Source organism: Lepisosteus oculatus, unplaced genomic scaffold (genome assembly GCF_040954835.1).
Source record: "Lepisosteus oculatus isolate fLepOcu1 unplaced genomic scaffold, fLepOcu1.hap2 HAP2_SCAFFOLD_48, whole genome shotgun sequence".
Lineage (NCBI taxonomy): Eukaryota > Metazoa > Chordata > Actinopteri > Semionotiformes > Lepisosteidae > Lepisosteus > Lepisosteus oculatus.
In genome coordinates, this window is record NW_027168020.1 from 724,692 (window position 1) to 736,910 (window position 12,219).

A 12,219-nucleotide genomic window follows, 5' to 3' on the forward strand; every position below is an offset into this window, starting at 1 on the left:
CACTTTACAGTAAATGACAAAAGCATGGCAGACTGTGCCGGACCGGCAGATTACTTCCGCTTATTTTTACCATATTAAACAATGGAAATCCAACCACTTGCATTTGTGACACTTGATTTTGGCTGCACCTAAGACACTCTTAAATCTTCAAACACATTTCTCTTCTCCCGCAACACTCTTGTCTGTCGGCGCTATGTGGCAGCGTTGCATGACAACCCATCTCACCACGGAAAGGAACCTAACAGCTTTGGTAAGAGAGGAGAAAAGGACCTGGCCCGTACGCGGCTCAAACCCGCAACCTTGGCGTTACTAGCACCACCATCTAACCAACTGAGCTAACCGACCTCACAACAGTGGTCCTCTCTGTGCTGCAAAAAATCAAGCTCAGGGAATTTCTTTTGTCCTTTGAATAGAAAGCCGTGTAATTCAGTGTACGGGCTTTCTCGTGCAGTTTCATAGTTCTTGTAACCCAAATCCTACACTGGCCTGAAGTGCCCCCCCATTTCACAGCATTTTTCAGCTGATTTAAAATGTACCTAAAGGAGAAGCATTATTGAAGACCATCAATTACCAAGAGCTTTTGTCAAAGGTTTTGGTGGTCATTTTTAATGACCACAGAGCACTATGACCTCGGTTTTACATCTCATCCAAAAGACAGCGCCCTTTTTCCAACACAGCTTCTCCGTCACTATATTGGGACATTGGGACCCGTACAGACCTCAGAGTGAGCGCCCATTAACACCACTTCCAGCTGGAAGCTTTGTTTTTCCCTGTAGCTCACCCTCATCCTGGTACTGACCTGGCTCACACCTGCTTAGCTTCAGTGGGTTTTCAGTTGCGAGTTGCAAAAGTTGGGATACAAGTGTAGCGGCAATGCTTGTTAATAAGACAGAATTAAGCGTTGGTATGCTGTCCTAAATGAAGCCCCATCTCACCCCCCATCTCTGTGGTGCAGCCACAGAGAAAGTATTCATGCAGACTGATTTAAGTTGTTTTCTTTTGATAGGGAACAGCTCCCAGACAGGGATGCACTTAGCTAAGCCTGGCTATCATGATCAATGGTCATCCATTGGCGCCTATCTGTCTAGGGAGTGCTGAATGGACATCTGGACTGCATTCTTAAGTGTCAAGAGTAAGTGACTTATATCTCACCTTGACCAACCAATCAGGGACTGGCAGGGCGTGGTAATACCACGTGGGTCTCCAATGCCCGCCAAACTCTCAACCAATCAGCACACATCTGTGTCTTGGTCAAAAAGGGAGCGCAAGCTCAGATCGGGGCTCTCCTTGGCCATTTTCGCGCATCCTCAGAGACAATCACGTGACAACTGCTGTTGTCTGCATAGGGACTTGGACTTTGTTCTAAGCGCGAGGCCAAGCATCCCGTACGTACTCAGAATTCTACTAACGTGAATGCTCCGTTTGATCAACGGCAGCCTACAGTTGGACCCTCGTCGACAACCTGAATAGCTTATTCAGAAGCAGCGCTGGACCGGGAACGAACCAGTTTCTTCCCAGGCAAAAGAGTGACTTGTGAGGACTCGCGGTCACACTCTGTGCATAGAGACTTTCTACTAGCCAGCCGGACTGCTGGTAGATCCCCTCGGAGCAACGACTGCCCTGCGCGCCGCAGTCAGATTCCTCCGCCCGTCCTACTCCGAGCTGCACCTTGACTGGTTGGCTGGTAGCCAGAGGACGCCGACACAACGCCCATTGGACAACCGCTGGAACAGAGGCTGCAACAGAGCTTGTCAGCTGGTTTGGTGTTCGTGCCGGGAAATTCCAAATCCATACACAGTGGATAAGTTAACCCCATGTTCTACATTGCGTCTCGAGAATTCAATTGTACCTCAACACAAGTTGTTATCAATTTAATTCATGAGTAATGTATTTACTTCCGAGTTTAGAGTAACAATGGGTAATAACACTGATTAGCGATTTGGTAACCGAACGATATATATTGACATATATTCTCTGTTGTGTATCTCTTTGTGTTTGCATCTCTTCGAGATTATATATCTTGTATATTGATAACCCTCACAGTAAGGTCTGCCGCTCGTATCCAGGCAGACTAGTATATGTTTGGTGCACAATTTATATTAATAAATGTATCTCGTGTATTGAACCCGTGTGTGTGCGTTGTTAGTTGTTCTGGCGATTGATTTTCTAAAAGCCCCAACGAACAACCTCGTGATTACTGCTACAATTAATAAGTGTCTCAGTAAACCCATCAAACCACTACATTTAATGGCGTCCCTGGGTGGGCGAGTTTAGAATGAAATGAGACTCAATCGCACAGAATAACTGATGTTGCTGTGAGTTCAAGTTCAGCACAGCACCGTGGCTTTTATACGCGAATACCGGGTGTGCTGATAACTGCGTAAAGAAATCCCCCTGTTTTCTAGCGTTTAGTGTAACGTGTGCTGATTGGAAATCCATCTGCTCGGGTGTTTAGATTCCATACTGTATTTTGGTAAAAGGAAAAAAAGTAATACTCTTAAAGTTTCTCTGACGTAATGACAATGGCTGCTAAAATGTCTGAAGTGGAGTCGCTTATAAGTACTATTTCTAGCGACGACAATCCTGGTTACTGGAGCGGTATCGAAAAGTTGAACTTTGATGATATTGAGAAGCTGCAAGTAGATTTAGTAGCTAAGGTAGCGAACCAGCTTAACACAGGAGGGTCTGTGAACGCAGTTCAGGTCCTATCTAGTTTCGCCTTAAATCTAGCTAAACAGCTGGAACTGTCTTTGTCCGAGCTGACAAAGTTTCAAACGCTTCAGGGAAAGCTAGAAAGATATAAGGCGGAGCGAGTTGAGTTGTTGGATATAATCAGAGAAAAGAGAGTGAAAAGTGAGGAAAGTGAAGACAGACTCAGGGAAGTTTTAGGTAAATTAGATGACCTGTCTGCTAGAGAAACTGCGGCTGAGGTAGCTAGGAGAGACCTAGAAGCGAGCTTGAAAGAAAAAGAAAAAGAAATTGAGAGTTTAAATGAGCTCAGCCAGGAAAGGCAAAAGGAGTTAGATGCTGCCGTACTGGAAGCAAAACAGGCTAGATCCCACTTACATGCCAGCCCACCTAGCAGCCCGGAGCGCTCACCCAGGAGGTTTCTCCCGGCCAGGGTCTGTGGTCGGATCGGCATGGGGGAGATCGCCGAGTCCTGCGCGAGACGCAAGGGCGATTCAATTCAGGCATAGACCCCCTGCTCCTGATCACGGCCGTCTCCCTGCCCACGGAGAAACTGTAAAAATTAACCTCCACTCCCTGAGGCAGTTAGCCAAAGATGTAGAAAGGTTTGACCCGACAGTGTCAGGGAATAATGTGGAGACCTACATTGATGAGCTGAGATATACTTTGCAGTTTATGCCCGAAGCGTCCGAACAGGAAAAGGCTATGTTAGTAAGGAAAACTACCAGCCGAGCGGTCCACGAGTGGATGTCTAGACAAGGACCTGAGGTCTGTAATAGCTTTGAGGAGCTGTGTCAGGCAATGATCGGAGAATTTTCGGCTTTTATAGATCCCATATCTGCCGTGGCCACAGCGCACCATATTAAGCACGAAAAAGCTGAAGCCCCTCGCGACTATTACCCCTATTATATAATATTTTACTATTATATAACTTGTAAAATATTACCCCCGGTCCATTCTCTTCCAAAAGTGAGAAACACCTGTTTTCTACATTTTGTCCGTTTTAAAACCATATCTCTTTAAACCAAACCAAGAGTTTGTCTTTTGCACTGATATTCTGATTCATTTCAATTTCAAAGAAAAAAAAAAACATTATCTTCCAAAGCATCATAAAATTGTCCATTCTTCCAGACTCTACTTCTCTCTTGTAGTAGTACAGCAGACCTTTCCAGGTGAGCAGATCACAGAGTCCGAAATATGCTTCCTCCATCAAGCAAAGTACCTGAACATGACTCGGTCTTCATAAAAGCGCCCCTGTAATAAAGAAATTAAATCCAAAATCAAGAGGGCAGTTGCCTACTGAAGTTCAAGAAGTCATCAATTTTAACCTAGCAACACATTAAAGGCTGCATCTATACAAGTACGATTCTAGAAATGCTCACCAGATTACGTTTTAAGAAAGAACTGCGCCTCAGGTTCCGCCGAGATCTTAACTCGGATGGCAGGATTCAGAGTCCGGAGTGTGGACTGATGGCGCACGGAGGGTCCACATACTGTGGATCCCTCAGTTTTCTTCCGCGTGTTTAAACCGCCAGCGTGTGGCTCTCCTGTCCCCGTGACCTCATTGCTCTGCTCTCGCCTCTGTGCAGCCGAGCCCGACTCATGGTAAAGTGGAAAAAAATATGCCCTCAACGTGGGATTTACTCTGGATCGAGGATAGATGTCACCTTTTTATCGTTGAACAGGATGTATGTGATGTGGCGACTAGGTTCAATTTTGTATCCTTTTAAAAGATTAAGGACTGGGGTGAGCGGGATTTATCACCCTTTCAGCTAAGAACCCGACGTGAGCACCGTTTAAGCTGCATAGACTCGGTCGTTTAACTCTTCTCCATTAGCAGGGTTAAGGTTAAAGAAAAAAAAACATTGCTGACTTCTTTTTTTTTTGCCAGCCGCGAGCGCTGATTAGCGAGGTTTGTATTTCATGTTTTGCAAGTTGCATCCATTTTAAGAAAAACAAGTCGTTCAAGACAGGAAATGAATACTTGCATTTAATTAAGTCTAGGCGTATGCGGTTGTCCATAATGACCAGTTCTGTTCGAGAACACAGCACAAAAAAAGGCACCGCTGGGATTCGGACCCAGGATTTCTTGTTTACTAGACAGGCGCTTTAACCAACTAAGCCACGGCGCCCCGGGAGTACTGTTTTTTTGCAGCCACTTGGACACACCACTCAGACACATCTGCATTCGGTGTGTGCTCCGCCTGCTCGCTGAGCAAGTTGCCACCTTTACATACAATAGCAACATCGACACCAAGAGAAAGGATGACAAATGGCTTTTATCTGGAACTTTTCATGTCCAAGGAGCTCAATGTGCTTTCTGTGTACAACAGGGCCACTGAACTCCACACTGGCCACTGAACCACAGCAGTGGCTTGCTGGCTTGACATCTCCCAAGGAAAATGTTGAAATCGCATGTGGAACAGGAAAAGGACCCTCGAGTACGAGGGAAAAAAAAGAAAAAGATCATCTGGAGCGTGCCAACCCGTGTCTGGACAGCCCAGTTTCATTGACGAGGTGGCCGAGTGGTTAAGGCGATGGACTGCTAATCCATTGTGCTCTGCACGCATGGGTTCGAATCCCATCCTCGGCGCTCTCTATGTCTGACACGTGTGCCTGTTAGATGTTGGCCCTCCTTCTGTTTGCTCCAGTACTAGAGCTGTACATTTTCTAGCGGTGGCTGAACATGGTATAGTAGGCTAACGTCGGTATCGAGCAGTGGCAGTAACAGTATTTACGTGCCGCTGCTGCCAAGTGGCTCTGGGTTGAGACCGCATTTTCACTTACTTGCAGCACAAACGGAGAAAGCGATTTTTGACAGTCTCTCGAGAGACTGCGCTAGGTGTTTAGGGATAGACTTTGTCAGTTCCCCCTGGGATGATGGCCTCTCAAATAGTTTGTGATTCCTCTAGACGTTTATACAGTAGAAGCCTGCTTCGTGGCTTAAATCCAAGCTAAGGAAACGAGTTAGAGGTCTGATGCAGAACTGCACTGTATGTGTGAGGAAAGCTGCCCCCTTCTGTTCCATGTCGACCGAACAGAGGACTGTAAAGGATACGACCAAGAAACTTTAGGATGCTGGTTGGAATCCAGCTCCAAAGAAGCCCCTTTGGGTGTTATGTCATGAAAAAGTAAGAACAGAGAATCTCCCTTTGATCAAAAGCGCAACAGAACTGTTTTCCGTGGAGCAGGTTTCAGACCCGTAGACCTGTTTTATTTGTATGGCGTTCGTAAGCGCGCAAAACAAGGACAATTCCTGCGTCTAACATGAATGTAAATGCTTTTGAAAGTGCAGTGTGGTGCAGCTTGTAAAATCCTTGTCCACATTTGTGGTTTGTTGATGTTTTTTTTCTGTCTGCCAAAGTTGCATTTTGACATCCGGACGGTGAGACTTTATCATTTGAACGTGAAGCCAGCCTTAAACCCTCTGAGGCGTGTCTGTCTGCCGGCATGTATCTTGTGAAAGGTATTTTTTTTTTAACGGAGAGCGACTTTAAAAAGGTTTCCGCAGACACCTCGCACTCCGGAGGAGGAATGCGGCGGCGGCGAGCTCACTGTAGTTGTGGCCGAGTAGTTAAGGCGATGGACTTGAAATCCATTGAGGACTCCCCGCTCAGGTTCGAATCCTGCTGACTACGGCGTCTGCTGCACGTCGCCTTGTGCCTGTGTGGCAAAGGCGAAGTGCCGCTTCTCCTTTCCTGGTACTATAAAAATGCTACATCGCTTGGTCCTGCTTCCATGGAAAGCAGTTCTTCAGGTAATTCTACTCTCTTACCAAAGCTGTTAGGTTCCTTTCCGTGGTGAGATGGGTTGTCATGCAACGCTTCCACATAGTGCCGACAGACAAGTGTGTTGCGGGAGAAGAGAAAAGTGTTAGAAGATTTAAGAGTTTCTTAGGTGGAGCCAAAATCAAGTGTCACAAATGCAAGTGGGAAGATTTCCAATGTTTAATATGGTCAAAATAAGCGGAAGTTATCTGCTGGTCCGGCACAGTTTGCCATGCTTTTGTCATATACTGTAAAGTGGTGTCGAACTGGGTGTCGAACTGGAGCCGCACCATTTGCATATGTGAGGCTCCAGTTATACATCGAGTGTCACATTAAATGACAAAAATGAAGAGAGTTGTAGCAGCTGGAGAGGTTTTCTTACAACTCTTGAGCTGACACAGTTTTGGAAAATGTTTCCTTCACGCTGCACTGTACAACATAGGCAGCCAAGAGTCTCCAAAACAAAACAGAATGGACAGATAGGAGAAAATTCCCACTCGTCCTGAAGTTCCCAAAATCCAGCACTGAGCGTAAACAAAGTGTCTAAGTAGCGTGGTAATGCTAACCCTAACCCTAGCTGGAGTTTGAGCAATCCAGCACTGAGCGTAAAAAGATGAGTCAAAGTTACGTCTAATCGGATTAGTTTCCTTAGAGCTGGTTCAGAGTTTGCTCAAGAGTTTACCTTTCACAGATGCGCAAAGAAGAATGTTGGGGGTGCACGCTTCAAGGCGCCTTACAGCTGTAGGGAGTGATTCGAGACGATTCGTGGCGTGTGCTCGTTCCCATGTACCGTACGCCCCGGGGTGCAGTGCTAGGATGACGTACAATACCACTTGGGCACGTAATGGCGTTATGTGCAGGGTTTTCGTTTGTTCGTTTTGTTTTGCTCTGCTTTGCTTTGTTTTGCTTTCCATCGCGTTGGTAAGAGCGTAAATAAAAATGCGATTCCTGCGTCTACCACTAATGTAAGAGCTATTTCAAGTGCGACGTGGTGCGGCTTTTCAAATGCTTGTGGGCATTTCTCTGTTGTTGATTCTTTTTTTGTGTGTAACAAAGTGGCATTTTCATGTCCGGACGGGGAGACTTTATCATTCCGACATGAAGCCAGCCTTAAACCCTCTGAGGCGTGTCTGTCTGCCGGCACGTATTTTGTCAAAGGTATTATTTTTTTTTAACGGAGAGCGACTTTGAAAAGGTTTCCGCAGCCACGTCGCACTCCGTGTTAGATTAAAGGAGGAATGCGGCGATGGTGAACTCGCTGTAGTCGTGGCCGAGTGGTTAAGGCGATGGACTCGAAATCCGTTGGGGACTCCCCATGCAGGTTCAAATCTTGCCGACTACGGCGTCTGCCGCACGTCTCCTTGTGCCTGCGCGGCAAAGGTGAAGTGCCGCTTCTCCTTCCCTGGTACTATAAAAACACTAAATAGCTTGGCCCCGCTGCCATGGAAATGAGTTCTTCAGATAACCACACATCTTGCGTTCGCACCTCTGGTGTTCTACTTATGCCTTTGAAAACCTAATGAATAAAACTGAAAGAACCGACACAATATGTAGGTGCTCGTAAAGCATGCATTAAAGAACTGTTAACAGCAAGGGTTTCAGTGGGTTAACTGAGGAGAAGGCGTGATCGCTAATTGTTGACTTTTTATTTGGTGTTAGAAACACTCTTACTGTGCATGACGTGCAACAAATTTAGCCACAGAAATTGCATCACGCTTTCATGTATGCTATTGCAGACACCAACGTTGCCTAGATAGAAAACCGAAATAGCCGTGGGTTTGCTTGCTGGTCTGAAGGATCTCTCTTCGAATCTCTATCATTTGTCAATGGAAGTAAAAGGTGCTGCAATCTGATACGTTCAGAATCAAACCCGCAGCTGTTGTTCGACTTTATTTCTTGACTAATTACAACTGAGTGTCGCATGAGCAGTTACGTAAACTTGTCTGATATATTTGAACACAAATGCCGTTCTTCAATTAAAACTAACAGTACATTGTCAGGGACATTCAGTTCTATACAAACAAGAGACAGACAAGAGAACATTTAGTATATAATAGACAGAAAGAGGTTCGAATCCTGCCGACTACGTTGTCCACCTCCTGTCGTTGTGTTTCGGCGCAAGCAAAGAAGCGCGCCTGTTCGGTGTTCCTGGTGGTTTTAAAATGCCAAATTGCTTGTACCCGCTCCCTTGCAAATAAGTTCTTCAGCGTCCGCGAATGGCATTTTACAGCTGGAAGCAGATGTCGACGCTTTTTGCACAGAGCACCAAAAAAGCGTCTTTTTTGAAGGCCCGGGTTCTGAGCATTGGTGGTTCAGTGGTAGAATTCTCGCCTGCCACGCGGGAGGCTCGGCTTTGATTCCCCGCCAATGCAGTGGCTTTTGCAGCTAGCTGCTCCATCACTTGCATCCCCTTGCAACTCGCAACTGAAAACCCACTGAAGCTAAGCAGGTGTGAGCCAGGTCAGTACCCGGATGAGGGTGAGCTACAGGGAAAAACAAAGCTTCCAGCTGGAAGCGGTGTTAATGGTGCCGGCGGTGGGGCGCTCACCCTGAGGTCTGTGCGGGTCCCAATGCCCCAGCATAGTGACGGAGACACTGTGTTGTAAAAGGGCGCTGTCTTTTGGATGAGATGTAAAACCGAGGTCACATCGCTCTGTGGTCATTAAAAATGACCACCAAAACCTTTGACAAAAGCTCTTGGTAATTGATCGTCTTCAATAATGCTTCTCCTTTAGGTACATTTTAAATCAGCTGAAAAATTCTGTGAAATGGGGGGCACTTCAGGCCAGTGTAGGATTTGGGTTACAAGAACCATGAAACTGCATGAGAAAGCCCGTACACTGAATTACACGGCTTTCTATTCAAAGGAGGGCAAAAGAAATTCCCTGAGTTCGATTTTTTGCAGCACAGAGAGAACCACTGTCGTGAGGCCGGTTAGCTGAGTTGGTTAGAGCATGGTGCTAATAACGCCAAAGTCACGGGTTCGTGCCCCTTACTGGCCAGGTCCTTTTCTCCTCTCTTACCAAAGCTGTTAGGTTCCTTTCCGTGGTGAGAGGGGTTGTCATGCAACGCTGCCACATAGTGCCGACAGACAATTAAATGACAAAAATGAAGAGAGTTAAAGCAGCTGGAGAGGTTCTCTTACAACTTTTGAGCTGACACAGTTTTGGAAAATAATTCCTTCACGCTGCAGTGTACCATATAGGCAGCCAAGAGTCTCCAAAACAAAACAGAATTGACAGTCATATAATGTCCATTAACCCCGGTTTTAAACGCAGCATCATGTCTGCCATCATAAGAATATGAGTCCAATATTTTAGAATATAGTCAGAATGACTTCTAACCTTAGCTGTGGTGTCTTTAATCCCTATTGCTCAATGCATGGTGTACGTACTGCATACATGTGTCTTGAGAATGAGGAATGGGCCCCTGAGACAGTCATTTGCCTGTTTCACAAATGATCGTATTTTACTAGAGATTCTGTTTGGGATTCAGATGTGCATTCGGACAGCAATCCCTTTCAAGAAATGATATGTTCTGGATGAGGTCAAAGGTGCTAGAACACTGTATTTAGGATGTGTTTGCAGTGATTGTGTGTCTCCTGCTTCAACGCAGTGATATATAGATGTGCTCCTGTAATTTATTGGTACATGCCCAGGGCAGTAAGTAGTCTGAGGATTTATTTCCAGACGGCATAGAGCAGTGAAGCACTTCTACTTAAATTATTACATTATACACAATTTGAGTTCATTTTAAAAAGTAAAAGGTAATGAAAGGAATGCATTTTCATAAGAAAGATAATACCGATATGCATGTGATAATCTTCCTTATATCATGTAGTGCGTCATTTGGACACTTTGTGGGCTTGAAATACAAAGAAAATCATGTTCTATGGTACAAGATAAATACAAAACTTAATCATTTATTTTAATTAGATTTGTTTATAAAGCATAAGCAATCATTTATTACATTAATATATGTGAAAATGACATTTTAGCACCATAATATTACATACAGGTCTCTAGCTTCAACACAGTGATATATATATATATGCTCAGTGATTTATTGGTACATGCCCAGGGCAATAATCAGAATTAGTATTTATTTCCATACGGGCTACAGGTAATGTTGTGAAATACTTCAACACACTGGATCGCAGATTTAGACCCCCTGCACTCTTACTCCTTAAAAACCAAAGAAATGAAGATATGTAGCAATCACATTGTAACAGGGGTGACAGTGACTTAATGCTTATACTACTGGACTTCTGGTACCTTTAGGGTACGGTGTTCCCTGAAGGGCTCTCAAACCCCGCATTTCAGATGCCTAGCTGTATTGCTGATGTGTTGCACCTCAGAATCACTTTTAAACCTTACCTCTGGTATCTTTAATCCCTATTGCTCAACGCATGGTGAAAGTATTGCATAAATGTGTCTGAAAATGAGCAATGGGCACCTGAGAGACTCATTTGCCTGTTTCACAAATGATCATATTTGACTAGAGATTCTGTTTGGGATTCAGTTGTGCATTCTGACAGCAATCTCTTTCAAAAAATGATTTTACCTTATCGCGGCTTTGCCCTTCTTGCCTTTTTGGACAATATCTCCATCTTGTGGTCGTTGTTGGTAATGTCTAGACAATATCTCCATCTTGTGGTCGTTGTTGGTAATGTTTTCTTATGCCCTTTTTTTATTTCAATTCTCTATTAGATGATTCTAGAATCTCTACAATAGAGTTGAAAACATCAGTTTTATAGCAGACAATATGACATTATTTATAGTCCAATTAGAAATTTATTACCCTGTTTTTAACATAATAACAAATTAAAACTAAGTTTGGAACACCAGGGAACATAAAAAATGATTTTTAGGAAAACCATGAGGTTCTCTGTGTCCGATGCCTGCAAGGGGAGAAAGCTAGAATCCTTTGATTTTTCCAAATTTGAAAATAAACATCATATAACAACAGCTTTCATTCCTAGGAGTGAAAAACAACCATTTTTGAAGACATATTAGTTTCTAAAACACTACAATAAAGTTAAAAACATCCATTTTATATTACATTATTTTTTGTGAAATAATTAAATTGGCTTATTTCTCTCGCATTAAATTGGCTACAAATGCAAGAATTCAACCAGATATTCTTGTAAAATGTATAATGTTGCATTGCAGTTAGTTAATGTAGTTAGTCCATAGTCAGCAATCTAAACTTTATTGTTAAGCTTTAATGATTGATGTTGTACCAGTAACCTTTAGAAATACTATAGTACTTCACAAATGCTTTGTGTGTTTGGAAACCTTTTGAGTAAAAGCCTTATAAAAATAGGTTTAGTTTTTACAGGACATCACAAAGAAATAGGATGGTATAATTCTTATAATTGCTTAGTGATTGTATTTGGAAGATTATGCACTAAACAGACTTCAGGAATGCCAGCGGATCATTGTGCTATTTGGAATTATTCCAAAAATCAAGTGACCTCTTTGCTGTAGTATTTTTAGTATTATTTATTTAGTATTAATAAAGAATAGATTTATTAAAGTCGTGCGATGTGCAAGCGGGATATGTAAAATAATTTAAAATAAAGTTTTTTATTATTGTTATAGAGAAACATGATCAGATTTTCCCTGGTTCAGAAAAAAAACGATTAAAATCTGTAATCTTTCCACTTGTATGTCATCAGACATTAACGAGTACAACCCCCCTCTCTGCCGGAGTGCTGGCTGTGACGAATTAAACCAATTTCACAGGTGTTTTCAAAGTAGGA

At 43.7% G+C, this 12,219-nt stretch overlaps 2 non-coding genes across 2 annotated transcripts; both read left to right on the forward strand.

Annotated features, from left to right (window-relative positions):
• Positions 1–5,199: 5,199 nt before the first annotated feature.
• trnas-gcu (transfer RNA serine (anticodon GCU)) lies at positions 5,200–5,281 on the forward strand. Its single transcript has one exon. It is a non-coding gene; the product is annotated as a tRNA-Ser (tRNA).
• A 2,434-nt stretch (positions 5,282–7,715) lies between these two features.
• Positions 7,716–7,797, forward strand: trnas-cga (transfer RNA serine (anticodon CGA)). Its single transcript has one exon. It is a non-coding gene; the product is annotated as a tRNA-Ser (tRNA).
• The last annotated feature ends 4,422 nt before the right edge of the window (positions 7,798–12,219 follow it).